This window comes from Aythya ferina (genome assembly GCF_964211825.1).
Source record: "Aythya ferina genome assembly, chromosome: 2".
NCBI classification, from domain to species: domain Eukaryota; kingdom Metazoa; phylum Chordata; class Aves; order Anseriformes; family Anatidae; genus Aythya; species Aythya ferina.
In genome coordinates this window covers 43,370,699-43,385,644 of record NC_140297.1, presented here as the reverse complement: position 1 = coordinate 43,385,644, position 14,946 = coordinate 43,370,699, and the positions used below count along the sequence as shown (strand labels likewise).

Here is a 14,946-nt window from a genome sequence, read left to right as displayed (position 1 = left end):
TATCTCCCATAACCTCATCTGTTGTTGGAATGGTCAATGCAACCCAGCAACAAATGTCAGAAAATTTCACTCTTCCACTTTCTGTTGCAGTGAAAAGGAGCAGCAGTTCAACACGTGGTAGGTCAGAGGTGGACAGAGAAGCATAGCACTAATTAGCATTCCCTAGGTGATTTTCATCCAGTTCATTTTTTACAGCCTGGCAGGACAGTACTGTTTTCATAGGTCTATGATCTGAAAGTCATAAGTGTCAAAATGGATCAGTGTTCTCTTCCCCTAATGCATGACTATTATCTTAATTTTTTTTTTTTTGTTTTGAGGAGAATAATGATAATCCAGTCACTTGGTTAAAATACAAAGGCCTCTGGGAATTCCAGGTCCTATTCTTTTTTCTAGAAAATTCCAGTTAAATTGATTTCTGATAAGCTGGTAAGTTGATAATATCCTTGAAAATTATTGATATTATTGTTTTTAAAGTAGCATTTGATCATTTGAATGTAGGTTTTATTTATCTAGGAAAAGGCATGAGGAAAGAGCTTATTATGGTGCAGTTTTGTGTATGACTGCCTTTAATAACTCCATCTGACAAGGGGGTGGCTCCTGTCAGGCTCGTTCAGGGATAGAAACATCTCTCTGTTCAGCCACCCCATGAAGACAGATGAGGACAGGAGGGAGCTCCACTGGGAAACTGCAGAGCACAGCCCTGCTGGTGAACCTGGACTGGATGCAGAGAGCAACATCACTGAAGGAGTAAGGAGGGGCAACCTTGCCTACAAGCCCTCTTCCTCTGGAGCCAGGCTGCTAATTTACTTTCATCACTGGTAGCTCTACTGAGAATGTGGTCAAGTAAAGGGATGTGGCAGGAGATAACAACTTATCATCCATTTGGTGAAGCTGCTAGAACTTTTTTTGTTTGCTGTTCAAGCTAAGCAGTTGCTAAGAAAACAGCTGCATTGGTTTAAAGCCTTACAGCCCCTTTGCTGTTTGCTACCCTCCCTCTGCCAGCAGTTACTGTTCCTGTAGGAGACCTGGCAGGAAGAAATGTGTACTCATGCCTCAGCCATTCCCATTCACAGTCTGGCATCTTCGTGGAAACCCACCTTCTTTGGTGTTGCAAACTACCAGGCACATTGGGAGATAATGCGATTTTGTTTGAAACTTGATGAGCGGGACTTAAACTAACACACTTTGTGTTTGAATTAATTTAAATTAACTTAAATTTTAAATGACTTCAAATGAGTTGGAAACCAGTTTTGGCTAACCTAATGTTACTTCATTGTGAAGTTAAATCCTCTGATTCATATCTGACTACTCAGAAATGTGAGTTGTTGTGGAGATTTTTTTTCCTTAGCATGGAATTATGATTTTTGTTTCAGACAGGAGTAACAGTTTTTGGTACTGCGCCATCATAAATGTATGTTACTTGAATCTTTATTGCACCAGATCAAATGCTTCAATGCAAACCACAAAAATGAAATCCAAGAAAATTGCCTTCATTAAGGTATAAATGAAACCATTTGCTGTACTTACAAAGACATTCCCAACCTGCTTTTGGCATAAAACGAGTCTTTTACAACCTATCTTTGGCGCACGACTCTCCTGCCTCCCAATTATGAATGCCTTGGGGTGACCAAGTAAGCAATAATTCCAGCTGCTCCTGACAGAAGAAGACACTGCTGCACTGCATTATTTTTCTGATGAATGTATATTCTCGATAAGCTGAAATAGGTTTTGCATCAGCAACATCTGCAACAACGGGGATTTAGAAAGTGGGTCAGGTATATTGATGGATGGGAGAAAGCGAATGTGTAAAGGAGGGTGCGTGTGAGTATGTGTATAAATGTGGATCTACTTATGCCTTCATATTTTCCTCCAAATACCTCACTAATTGATTCAGGTCCTCTGGCGGTGGTCATAGAGGGAGCTTTCAGCATAAAGTACTTTACTCAGAGCTTTAGTCACCACAGCAGAAAATCCGACTCTGTTGCAGTTAGTAGTGATTCGTTCTCTTGAGTTGTATGGGACAGCATTTTTCCTTATAATTCCTAAACTAGTTCAGGGCAGGAACTAGGTAGCACATTGATTATGCCGTTTATCCTCAATACCTCTCTTTACTGTTGTCTTTGGAATTGCACAGGTGGCAATGATGGTAGGTTGTCTGAGGTTTAAAATGTCTGAAATGAGATGAAATTTCAGGAGAGAAAGGGCTAAAACCTGCAGACCAAGGACTAGGATCAGCTAGAGGAAAGGGTAGATGGAAAAACTGTGTTGTTTTAGTCTGGTGTTAAGATATCAGGCAACTGGGTGGGGGAATGTATTGTGTAAACATCTGCAGTGTGAAGTTTGATTCCCTGGGGTGAGAAAGGAGATGGTGGAAGCAGCAGCAGCTGCAGTCAGACTGAGGAATCTCTGCTTTTATTGTTTATTTTAACAGCAATATTGTGCTTATGCTGTGTTGATGGCTCTGGAGACTTTCTAGCTTTCTTTTCAGTGGCTGGGCAGGACAGATTTGGAGCACTTTTCCTGGGAGCTATCCTTGAAATTGGCTAATGCATAAACTGGAAGGGCCAACTGGAGGGAGCAGGGATCTGGATGGAAGCACACGAGCCATCAAATTTAGTCCTTTGCAGTAGCAGGCAGCCCTGTGATGAATGTTTAGTACAGACAAACCGACAGAAATGCTACTCTGTGTGTATCCCAGGAGCCACAGAACACTTCTGACAGATCTGTGGTAACATAAAAGCCCATAATACAAAAGCCTGAAACAAAAAAGCACACCATGCCACAGAATGAGAGCAGAAGAGACCGGGGGCATTACAAGTGTGTTCAGACTCTAAAGTATAAGGGAATTTGTCTGCTAAAGAAATCTGGAAGGTCCTGCAGAGTTAGCAATCCCTCGTGCTATTGATGTAGACCAAAACCTTCCAAGGCTTTCCTGCCAATCTCCCCTGAAAGAATTTTTGGGTTCCATACTTGGAGACAAGCTTAACTTGACGCCTGAGCGAGATGCATCATGATTTGGATTTATCCTCCATGCCTGTTCAGATTTGTCACTGGTCTCTGGCCTCTGAGACAGGTAATGAAGTTGTCTGGCAGTAGCAGTTCTGGATGCAGTAATATTGAGACACACTGTGACTAACTGAAAAAAATAAAAATAAATCTGAAAATAAGCTAACTTTCTATGTTTGTTTGTTTTCCAGTTAGTCCTTGCTTTGAGAGGAAGGAGAAAGAGCTCATTAGAGATTAGCAGAAGAGTCTGGTCTGTTGGCTTGCTTCTGTGCCACCATATGTGTCTACCTTCTTTTTCACGGTTGCTGTCTATAGTAACAAGGATCAGATAGAAAATCTGGCCTCTCCTGTGCATTTTTTATAAATTCAAACCCTCTAGGTGGGACTGCTGTCAAACTAGGCTAACTTTTAGACTCTGTGTCATAGACAATGTCTCTTAAATTACCTCGTGGGGTTTCAAGAACACTAAGGACCATATGCTTCTGGCCTTTCAATAAAACAAAAGTATGCAGATGGGTAGATGTAAGAGATATCAAGTGAAAGATTCAGTACATTAAGAAGTTATATAAAGCATTCTGGAGTGGGACACCGCAAGGAGGGGGCTGTGAAAGAGTCTATGGCATTTCAGCACACAAATCACCCATCAGTCTGAACTCTGAGTTGCAACACTTTTAAGGTCTCACATATAAATGGATGACTTGTTCCTAATATGTGGGAAATACTTGGTTTCTAATACTTTAATGTAAGAAGAGTTCCATATTCTTTTTAGTGCCAAGTAGGTTCTGAAAACCCCCTGAATGCAGTTATGTTTTTACCATTTTGCTGTAACCTTTTTATTGAATTGAATTTTTGGGCTGGTAAGGGAGAAAATACTAATTAGCTCTCTCCTTTTTTGATAGCCTGCCTTATTATAAAACTAATTAGTGCCTGACTTTTATTGTTGTATTAGAATACTGAAAAAAGCCTCAGAGTAACAAAATTAAAAATGTGATATTTTTCTAATGATTCTGTGCCTGGTCAGACACTTAATGTATTTCTTCCAATAAACTTTCATTTTCTTTGTTGAAACAAAAAATGTACACTTTGGGACACTTGAAGTTCCATTACTGCACCATTTCTTACTACTAGCCTCTGAAAAAATGGGAGCAGTAAAGTGTAGAAGATATCCAGGGTTAGACTTGTTAAGTAAAAATTCCTGTTTGCCATCGATAGAGGTTTTTGCCTGAAAAATGATGGCACAATTAGTGCCATTCATTCTAGTACTGAGGATAATCAGGAATTTGTTAGACATCTGAAATGAAACTGAAGCACCCAGAATGGATCAAAAGCCCTTATTGCCACTCCATCACTGTGGATGAAGTGAGTAACAAGGGACCAGGATTGAAAAATATATCAATGGATTAACAGAGAAGGGTAAAAAATAATAGTAATTGTGTTCATTGTCCAGATATTGTAATAAAAAACAAACAAATGGCCCTAGTAGGTTATTTTACATAAGTGGAAGTAGTCTTAGACACCTATTTTTTCTGCAGTGGGTCAATTTATATTAGTGGACTAAAACTATTAATTGAAAAAATCTGAACAGCAGGGATTGACCTTTGAAGAGGAATCAAATAGCTACATGATTAAGAAGAATTATCTATATCAATATAAGTAGCCCTATCTTGAAAGGCAATTAAGCATGCTGATTTGAGCTACTGATTTAGCACTTCTAAATGCCAGTCGTAGCAGAATCTGTTTCAGTGATTTTGTTAGTTTTTCTATGTCTCAACTGCTACACTGACAGTAAAATTCAAACCCTTAGAAATGGATTGCTTGTGTGAAGGATGCAACACAGATGATGCAAAATGGCATGTTTTGGTTTTATGTTGCTGTTGACATTAAATGTTTGGAGGCAGTTATGATTCAGGAGGGAATGTAACTGGTTTTAATGGAACACAGTTGGTTGAGGAGTATATAATTTAACGGCATCTTTATGCCTAAATGTGTTATATACCACTCTGTATTACTTTACATAAGTAGGCACTAAAAGAACGTGTTAAAATGATGCATTTGCTCTTTGTTTAATTTTTATCAGTATGTATGTTTATACATTTTAGAGTTATATACTTGTCAAATATTCCCCATAGTTCAGTTTGTTTGTTAAACGGTACTGGCTTCTTTCCTAAAACAAAGGTGGAAGGTCATTTTGATTTCTTTCAGTTGCACTGCTTGTACTTTGTGACTCATTATGCTCTGCTCTTTCTGATACGGCTGTAGAATAGATTTTTGTAGCTGTATCCTCCTGTGTTGTCAAGCACAGAAGACTACGCAGTGTTGTCATCCCTACTGTTTTGAGTACAACCAGTTGAGTGAGCAATCGCAGCCTGCATTTCTTTACCTGGACAGTCCAAAGAGAGCTCAAGAGAAAAGATGCCTTAGCAAAGAATTCCCGAAAGGTTGGAATGGAGGATGTCTATGAAGAAAGTCAGTTCTGAATGATGAAATAATAATAATAAAAACATCTTGGAAATAATGAATCCTTCTTCCTGCTTGGGCAGTCTGAGAGCAGCACACCCCATGGAAAAGAGTCCACATAACTGAAAGATCCAGGGCTCAAAACCATTTCTTCAAGCTGCAACTTTTGTTTTGCAGCTGACTAATTTTTTCTCTAATTTTCTTTCTAGAAAGAAGTCTTAAAAATATGGTGTGAATTGTTGTTTGCAAGAGACCAGATCACATAATCCTAGTATTTCCCAAAGTGTTTGATAGTGAAAGGAGTAGTATTGCTCCAGCTTAGCTATTCAGTTCTGAATGTCTTTGCCAAAGTGAAAATGGGGCTGAGAACTGTCAAAAGGCTCTCTGGGTTCAAACTTCTCCTTTGCACACTGCCATTTCTACACTGGAAATTCTAGTTTCTATTTGTCATTCATACATTAATCAGATTGCAAAAGCTCCATAGGTGCCCATGTCAAAACTCCACTCCAGAAAAAAAGGTTGTGCTGTACTCATTAAGTACGACATCGTATGTTATATCAGCACCTTTCTCAGGTGAGCCTGAACTAGCTTTGGTTCAGCCCTATCAGCAGAAACAGCTGGTGCTTTCAATGGGGGTCTTCTTTGGGGGAAGTGGTCTTTCTAGTCCTTAAGAAGCAGAAACAGGGGTTGCAGTCTTTCAGTAAAAAGGATATATGCTTTTCTCCTACTCAAGGGTGTGTGTGTATAACAATTCTGTATCACTGTCTCAGTCTCAGAACAAAATGTACTCCAGATGCAGGGCACTACACAGGACACAGGAGATGAGAATACAGATCCCAGCTCTCTCAGGAGTATACCAGCTAACTTAATTCTTGAAAGTCATTTGAAGTAACATACCCTGACCTTTCTGTACACCATATTGTCTGGATGCAAGCTATGCAAGCTGTTGTCTTTAATCTAATGATAGGGACTTTTGAAAAGTTATTTAAAAGCAACGTAGGCTAAGAGGAATGAGGGCTTAGCATAAAATTCTTGTCCAGAGAGGTGCTTATATTTCCTGTTTGTCTCCTTTGGTCTTAGAAAAGGTACTTTGTCACAACCTAACTTTTTATTTATTTATTTATTTTCCTCAGTAGAAACTAGTTGCTGGGGGAAATATCAAAAAAAAAAAAAAAAAAAAAAAAAAGAGGTTACAGATATTCCAAATATGCACCATATTGTGCCCAACTCCCAGTCATCTCTGTTTCTTGATGTTTAGCTTGAATTTGCATGGCCAGCTTGTTGCATACGTTGCCTATTTGTAGAAGGCAATATAGTTCAGTGCCCTGAAAGCTACGTGACAACCTGATGGATCACAACAGATTCTCATTGCAGTTGAATGTGTGTCCATTGAAAGTATCAGGTCACTTCATGTTCTACATGGAGCCCTAGATATTAAAACTCTTTACAATTATCACAATAACAGCCTTTGGCATAGCTGTGCTTTTTAACCAACAGCATACAGGGAGCCAAAAGGGCCTTTTAACTCCCTCAATCCTGACAATCCTATCATGAGAGAGCTGACACAGGCCAGAAGTGCCTTCTGGTTTCATGAAGCTAACACTGTCCTGATGAAGTTAGTCCTCTCCTTATTGCTGCTTCTTTTCTCCTAAAAGCCACCTGACTGAAACTAGCTCTCTAATCTACATGTGATATTTGCGTTATTTAAAACATGTTACCATTAAAAAAATAATACTTTGTTCTCCGTGTGGGCTGGCGACATCTGTTTCCTTCTTGCCTTTGCCTAGGCTCTATATCCCAGCCACAACTATTACTGTGCCTACATACAGCAGATTTCCTTTCACCCTAGACTTTTGGCCAAAACAGGTCTTAGTACAATTACAAGAAATTGTACCAGGTAACATCATATCTTAAGATGATTCAAAGAAGTGTTTTATTTTGTTATTTTTTTTGGTCTTTCCTAATGCAGTTTCATGATGCCCGATGTTTGTACGTAGAATTCTACATTTGCTATGTACAGGTGAATGTTGGAGTCATTTCATTTGCAGAACCCACAGGCTCCTTTTTTTCTTTCTCCCTCTAAATAACACTGCTCAGTATGATTCAGAAATTGCCTGCTGCTTTGCATCTTTCTCAGTCTTCTGTGGTCCATGACTCTTATTTTGCAAACAGAAAGAATTCATATAAAATCTGTCTGGAATCAATATAAGCTTTATTCTTTTTTCTGAAGTTTACAGAGGCAGGAAACTCATGCATTAGCCCTCCTTGCTCGATGTGGTTACATGCTCTGGAAGGCATTGTAGATGTGTTCCTCTTATACTTCGAGGTATCCGTATATAATTCCAAGTGTTTCCACACTGCACTGTATGGAGTGTGAGACATGACGGTGTGCATTTCTTCAGCTTATGTTACTTTTTGGTGGCTGCAGGTTACAAAGGACATCAATCCTGATTATAGAAACAATATTAATGCCTCTCGTTTTATGTGTTGCTAATGTGAACATGGCAGCTTTTTCCACAGATGTATTTCAAGATTGCATACACTTAGCCTAGCTCAAAATTTCCTACTTGTTCTTTTAGAAAAATACAAGAGTTTTTGTTGTTGTTGTTGTTGAAGTAACAAACATGCAAGCTGATTTATGTGGAAAATCAAGTATATAGGGTATTTTGAAGAAAAAGTTTTCTGATACTTCAAAATGTAAGTAAGGGTGGAGAGTCTGTCTCTTCTCCACCTCATCCCCCCTACTGTTGTACTCTGCAGAGTTCATTCTCTCAGGAGTATCCAGTGAATCAAGCTTGATTTGAACATATTTATAAAATATCTTGGAAAGGAGCCACCATGGAAGAGTCTAACTGATGCAGCTGACTCTCATGAGTCAAAGCTTGTATTTTTGCTAATTGCACCTTCAACTTTTGTTATCTTCACACGTGGATTGTATCTGCTAACTTCCAAGGTCTGTTCTGCCAGCACATATAATACCCTGTGACAGCCTTGTGTATGGTGTATGGTAGCGCTCTGGCTACAGCAGAGTATAGCTCCACGTGGGCCATGTGCAAAATACCCAGCCTTGACGAAGAGTCTGTGGCTTGCCTTGAGCATTTTGCTACTTTTGCTACTCCATTAGCAATATCCAGGCTTGCTAGTTTAAAGATAGCTCATACGTGCCCACACTAGCTGCAGGGACTGCAGTAGAGCTGTATCTGGTGTTTCTCTAATTTTTCTCTGTCCCTCCTTTTTGATCCTTTTTCTCTTTTGATGCTTGAAGAAGCATGTTAACACAGTTGCACGTTAAAAAGAAAAAAAAAAAAAGGCAGCTGTGTTTATTCTAGTACCTTTGTTTATTAAACACATCAAGTACAGATACATAAGGATGAAAACACCTTTCTTTTATTAGTCTTTTTTTCCCTAGGCTTTTCTGCCTGGAACACAATGAAACAGGCAAATACAAATTATATGCCTATCAAAGATTTTGATAATGGTATAAACAATAAGAATGAAGCTTATAGGCTCTTTTTCTTTGTAATCAATGAGATCTTGAGATGAAATTAGAGCCTGAAATTTGAAATAACCTCATTTATTTGTTACAATACTTGAGCGTGGTTTCCTTATTGCTTCTGCTCACTCTTTTGTCTGCCTGATTCAAATAGCACACAGAAGCCCTGCTCTAATCGGTTGATCGTCCTATTTTTAATTTGCAGGAGTGATTTAATCCCTCTGAATTACAGAAGGGGCAAGTGACTTCATAAACCTGAATAATGAGATTTGTTAAGCATTATTTTACCATGAGGATCTTTGCTAGAGAACATATCTACCCCAGAAAATATCTAATTAAAACACATTGGGTGAAGCATTGTGTTGATCCCCAAGTCCTGCAAGGCTCCTCCTGCTATGAGGTGTTACATTCCTTTGCCTCCCACCAAAGCCAGCATTAGCAAAGGGATATGGGATGACCTGGTTTGCCATCACTGATTAAAGGAGAATGTACGAGATGCACAAGTTCTTCAAAAATGGTACTATAATTTTAAGATCAAGCATCTTGGGTAGCCTACACTTTAATAATGTATGGTGCAAGGCTTCTTTTATTAAACATGGGAATAAAAACAGTCAGATCTGTAATCGTTATTGTGTTGAATCAACAAAAGCCAGTCCTGAAAGTTTGCATGTTCAAGCATTATAAATAGCCACATTTAGATTTCACTACATTTTTTTCCCAAGAAAATACAGACATGATTTACTAAATTTAAATACACAACATGGGTATCTAAACCAGCTCTATGAAACCACAAAAGACTTGCCACCAGTTTGAGTCAGCTTCCATTTGAGCAGCAAGTGAGGGTGAAGCTGGTGACTGTAGTGGGTTTACATGGCAAGGTTTTGGTAGCAGGGAGCCATAGGGGTGGTTTCTGTGAGAAAGATCTAGAAGCTGCCCCATGTTTGGGAAGGGCCCCATTGTTTTCCAGATCCGAGCCAATAAGCGATGTTGTTTTGCGCCTCTGTGAGAGCATATTTAAGACAGGGAAAAAACGCTGCGCCACACAGCAGCCGGGAGAGTCAAGGGAGTGAGAGAACAGCCTTGCACCAAGGTCAGTGTAGAAGGAGGGGGAGAGGTGCTCCAGGCGCCGGAGCAGAAGTCCCCTGCGGCCTGTGGTGAGGACCATGGTGAAGCAGGATGTCCCCCTGCAGCCCATGGAGTACCACGGTGGAGCAGGGTTCCACGCTGCAGCCCGTGGAGGAGACCACGGTGGAGCAGGTGGCCCTGCACCAACGGAGGCTGCCGCCTGTGGAAGACCCCTGCCGGAGCAGATTCCGGGCCGGACCTGTAGCCCGTGGAGAGGAGCCCACGCAGGAGCAGGTGACCTGGCAGGAGCTGCTGCCCGTAGGGGAGCCAGGTTGGAGCAGTTTTCTCCTGAGGGATGGACCCCGTGGTACGGACCCATATCTGGAGCAGTTCTGGAAGAGCTGCTGCCTGTGGGAAGCCCACGCCGGATCAGTTCATCAAGGACTGCATCCCGTGGGTGGGACCCCACAGCACAGGGGACGAGAGTGACCGAGAAGGAGCGGCAGAGAAGAAGTGCTGTAGACTGACCATAACCCCCATTCCCCGTTCCCCTGCGCCGCTCGGGGGGAGGAGGTGGAAGAGGGTGGATGGGGGGGAAGGTGCTTTTGGTTTGCTTTTTCCTTTGTTTCTCACTTCTCTCGCTTGTTAGTTGTAGGCAATAAATCTTACTATCTCCTTATGCCGAGTCTGTTTTGCCCGTTACAATAATTATTGCATGATTTTCTCGTCCTTATCTCAATCCTTGAGCCATTTTCACATATTTTCTCCCCATTCCTCTTTGAGGAGGGGGAGTGAGAGAGCGGCTGTGGTGGAGCTCGGCTGCCCACTCGAGCGGAACCACGACAGTGACATGAGGTTGCTGGTTGACATGGTGACATAGTCCAGTCCGGGCCTGCAGTGGAAGGATGGGCTGTTCTCTCAGTGCCTCTGGTTCTTTTAGGCTGCTGTTGTCTCTTGCTCACCCTGCCCTGGGACCAACTGCAGAGACAGCAGCCAGTTCTGCCATTTGATAGCTCCTTGCCCTGACTCCTAAGAACGTGGAGGCTTTTGCTGTTTGAGAAGTGTTCCCCGTGCTTTCCTCCACCTGGACTCTTCATTGTATGTGTGACCTTTGGGTAGCTGAAGATGCTATGTCTGAGAGAAGATGTGGCCTATGTGTGTCTCAAGGGAATGACATTTCATCACCTCTGATATGCCAAGTAAATCTCCAGAAATTGTCCTGTAGTGATATTTTGCTGCTTGAATTCACTATTCCTACTGCTGGCTCTGTTGTCTTTGTTGATGCCTTCAGGGTCCAAGCCTCACCTATTGATGTTTTGTTGTTTTAAGCCTTGCTGTTCTGAACAATGTGTTTTGCCAGCCAGCTAATGTAATAGTGCTCCTTTGAAGGCATCAGATGCTGCAACTTGAGAGTCTAACTACTTCTCCACTTTACTGCATAGAATGATCAAGTCTTCACCTTCGGCTGGCCTCCAGTAGCACAGCAACATTATGCCTCTAGGCATCGAAAAGGTAATGAATGCCCTTCGACCTCTTAATCCTTTTTCTTTCCCATCTCAGTTACCTTTACTGGACTACTAATGTTTGAATTCCACAGGTGATGTGGATACCAATAGAGGTAGCCATGACACTTCAATTATTAATGCCCCAGGATCTGATTTTCGGAAGCTCAGTGATCCTGCAGCTTTTGTTTACTTCATTTAAAGTTGGGAATACTTTGTAATTCTAAAAATGAAGTCCACAGTTTCTCCTGGTGAAAACACAAAAAGAGAGGTAAGATGCTACTTTATGCAGCTTCCAGGTTAGACTTGCAAAAGTATCTGGTGATTTTGGAAGCTTCTATCCTTAACACTTTCTAAAGGACCTGCAATTTTTCTGAATAATATACAGAAATTGGAAACAACAATAGGATACCATAGCATACCAAAATTAGGCATTTAAACATCTTTGAGATCTTTATGAACAATATTGTTTTCTTGTTTGGAAAAAACTGTGTTTTGGATTTTAGGGTAGTGGAACTGAAAAAAAGTTTACATGATAAGTCCAAAATGAATTGTCTCTCTCCCACTTTATTCTTTCTTCCATCAGTAAGGAATGTATTGTCGTTCCACTGTTTTGTTTTATCTATCTGTTCAGGGCTTTCAGTTTTCTGTGTAGGTTAGAGGAGGTTCTGTACTTGATGAAAAGGTTGTGTCTCCATGTAACAAACTTCAGAGAGAGGGGAAGATGATGAGAACAGAAAGGGCATTGAGGTAAATGTTGCCATATCAACTTTGTGAACAGAAGAGAGAAGATGCAGGTTCACATCCTAGCAAATACAACAATTTAAGAAGAATGTTAGTTCATTAATGTTTAAGCATAGTTCTCAATAGTTTATGTGCAACACAATTCAGTTGTGTGGTCCTGGCTGCTTTCAGAGAGCTAGGTATTACTTGTCAGTGTCAAACCTTTTAATCCTCATTGCATACCACAGCTCATTATGGGGGATCATAGCTTCAGGTGAAGTAACTTGATTCATTTATGCACAAGCTGGGCAAGAAACATATAAATATTTAAAACTGATGTATATTTACTAGTGTAATATTGCATATAGAATTAGTTGTCTGGTTTGTCTGCCAGAGTTTCAAAGCTTGCAGTTTAATTGTCATGCTAGCTTAATCTGACGGCCTGTTTTTAATGGATTCATTCTTCTGTCCCTTCAGCTTCTCCTTAAGCTCTTCTGAGCTCCTTTGTGACCCAGATGAATCGAAACCTTGTCAGCTTAGTGCACTGACAAATGAAAATAGGTGACTAATGTTGATTGTCTTTTGATATTTCATACTCTGCTTGCCAAGAATGCCTCCAGTCCTGTGATCATTTTAAATCCTACACATTGTTTTTCACACAGGCTGATTGCAGTCAGTTGATAAAGAATATCATCTTGAGCAGATGCTCACCGGTAGCCACCTCTTCTTATATTTACTTAGTATAACAAGAAACAATGAAGATCACTTAGTTATATGGTCCAATCTCCTCTGTCTCCTATGTCATTAAATTTCATAAACGTACAAGCACTGAGGGCAGTAACCTGCACTTGGCTAAAACCTGTCTTCCAGAAAGGCATCTTGTCCTGGTTGGAAGACATAAAAACATTAAAAAATTCTTGTTGCCCTCGTTAGCTTGTTCCAGTGACATACTGTCAATTTAAGAAGAAAAATAGAGTGCTTCATTTGAATTTATCTGACTTCAGCTTCTATCACAGCTTCTTGTTATGCCATTCTCCACTAGATTAAAGAGCCCTTCAGACTCCTGTATTTTTTCTCCACAGAGGTACTTATATGCTGTAATCAAGTCAATCTTTTTGATCTGATAAACAGATTGAGCTGTTTAAGTTTGACTTAACAGCATTTTTCTTCAATTCTCAGATCCCATTTTCAGCTCTTAATCTGCCTCCTCTGTAATTTTTCAGTAATTTTTTTTTCCAAAACATGGACAGGAACACAGCATACAAGATTGGTCTCATCAGTGATATATCCAGAGATAAAACTATCTCCCTATTTCCTACTCCCCTGATGCAGATTAATCCTTCGTTACACTGTCAGAGTGAGGATTTACGATGAGTTGGTGACTACAAGCACTAAATCATTTTCAGCAAGTGCAATCTCCCTTCAACACACAGCACCTACAATCCTTCATGTTTATTATAGGGATTTACTAACTATAAGTGTACTTTATTGGATTAGGCCCAGTTTGCCATTTAATTCAGATTATTTCACCTGGCTACGTAGTCCTTATTACCCTTACAATTTCTCTCATCTTTACACCATTTTCTGATGTGACCACCTTTTCACAGAAGCATTCCCATTTGATGAAGGTTCCTTACTGTCAGCTACTTTTTGTAATTAGTCATTTAGGCAAGTCTTAGTCAATTTAGCGTGTACTTTAATGATATCATGGGGTACTATATTTTCTTCCATACTGTCATAAAAGTCTAAAATCATCAATATGCACTCACCCAAATGAGCAATCTCATCAAAGAATAAATTTAGAAAAGTTTGATGAGACCTGGTCTTCATAAAAAAGACTGGATTTATTTCTGTTCCTTTCTTTGAGACCTTTTAAAATTAAATGTGTTATTCACATTACTATTAAGGATTCTGATTTTGGCCTGTATTTTCTTGTCACTTGTCCTTTTCTGACTGCTGGTATAACATTAGCACCACTTTGGAATTTCAAAAGTATTCCAAAGTCTATTAAAACACCAGCAGGGGAGTAAAAATTATCCAAGTTTGGTGGTAAGGGAATGGTCATGGCTCCTATCCTTCTTAATTACGAGCAGGCTTGAGCAGTTCTTCATAGGCCCTAGGAGATCCATGTGCTTGTTTCTGTTGCAGTACCAAAGTATTTTCTAAACATACATTTCCTGCATCAGCAAAAAAAAAAAAAAATCACTTGGGAACTACATTTACTGATGGGTCAATATCACCTTTTTCTTATTTCTAACGCACTTAAAATGTTTCATTTGTCTTTAGCTCTTACAACCGCAGATTCCTCCTATTAACTTCCCTTATCAATTTTTGATATTGTAACTTGTAATTTCTATCCACTCTAATTTCTATAATTTCTCTTTGTTTTTCATTTTATTTCTGACTGCCACCTTTGAGCTTTAAAGGGAAAGTTACTGCCTTCTGTGATTGCAAAATCATAGTGTTTTGGACATTTAATAGAAACTCTAAGAGAGTCCCTCTCTTGGTGATCTCACTAAATATATATACATATATATATGTATATATATTTGCTTTGTCAGTTCCCCTCAGTGTTCTCCTCAGTTTGAGGAAATTAGCTCTTTTGAAGCAGCAGAAATACACAGTTTTGATTGGGGTTGTCCTTCACTTACCCACGGTGAATGTAATCAGGCCAAGATCACTTGTTCCCAGGCAACTAGT

The 14,946-nt window shown here is 40.0% G+C and overlaps 1 long non-coding RNA gene across 1 annotated transcript in view; it reads left to right on the top strand.

The window, feature by feature from the left end:
- Positions 1 to 9,823: 9,823 nt before the first annotated feature.
- LOC311432298 overlaps positions 9,824 to 14,946 on the top strand; it is a 660,648-nt gene continuing 655,525 nt past the window's right edge. Inside the window, exon 1 of the long non-coding RNA XR_014689964.1 lies at positions 9,824 to 10,315. This is a non-coding gene — a long non-coding RNA (uncharacterized lncRNA). The remainder of the gene's footprint in view (positions 10,316 to 14,946) is intronic.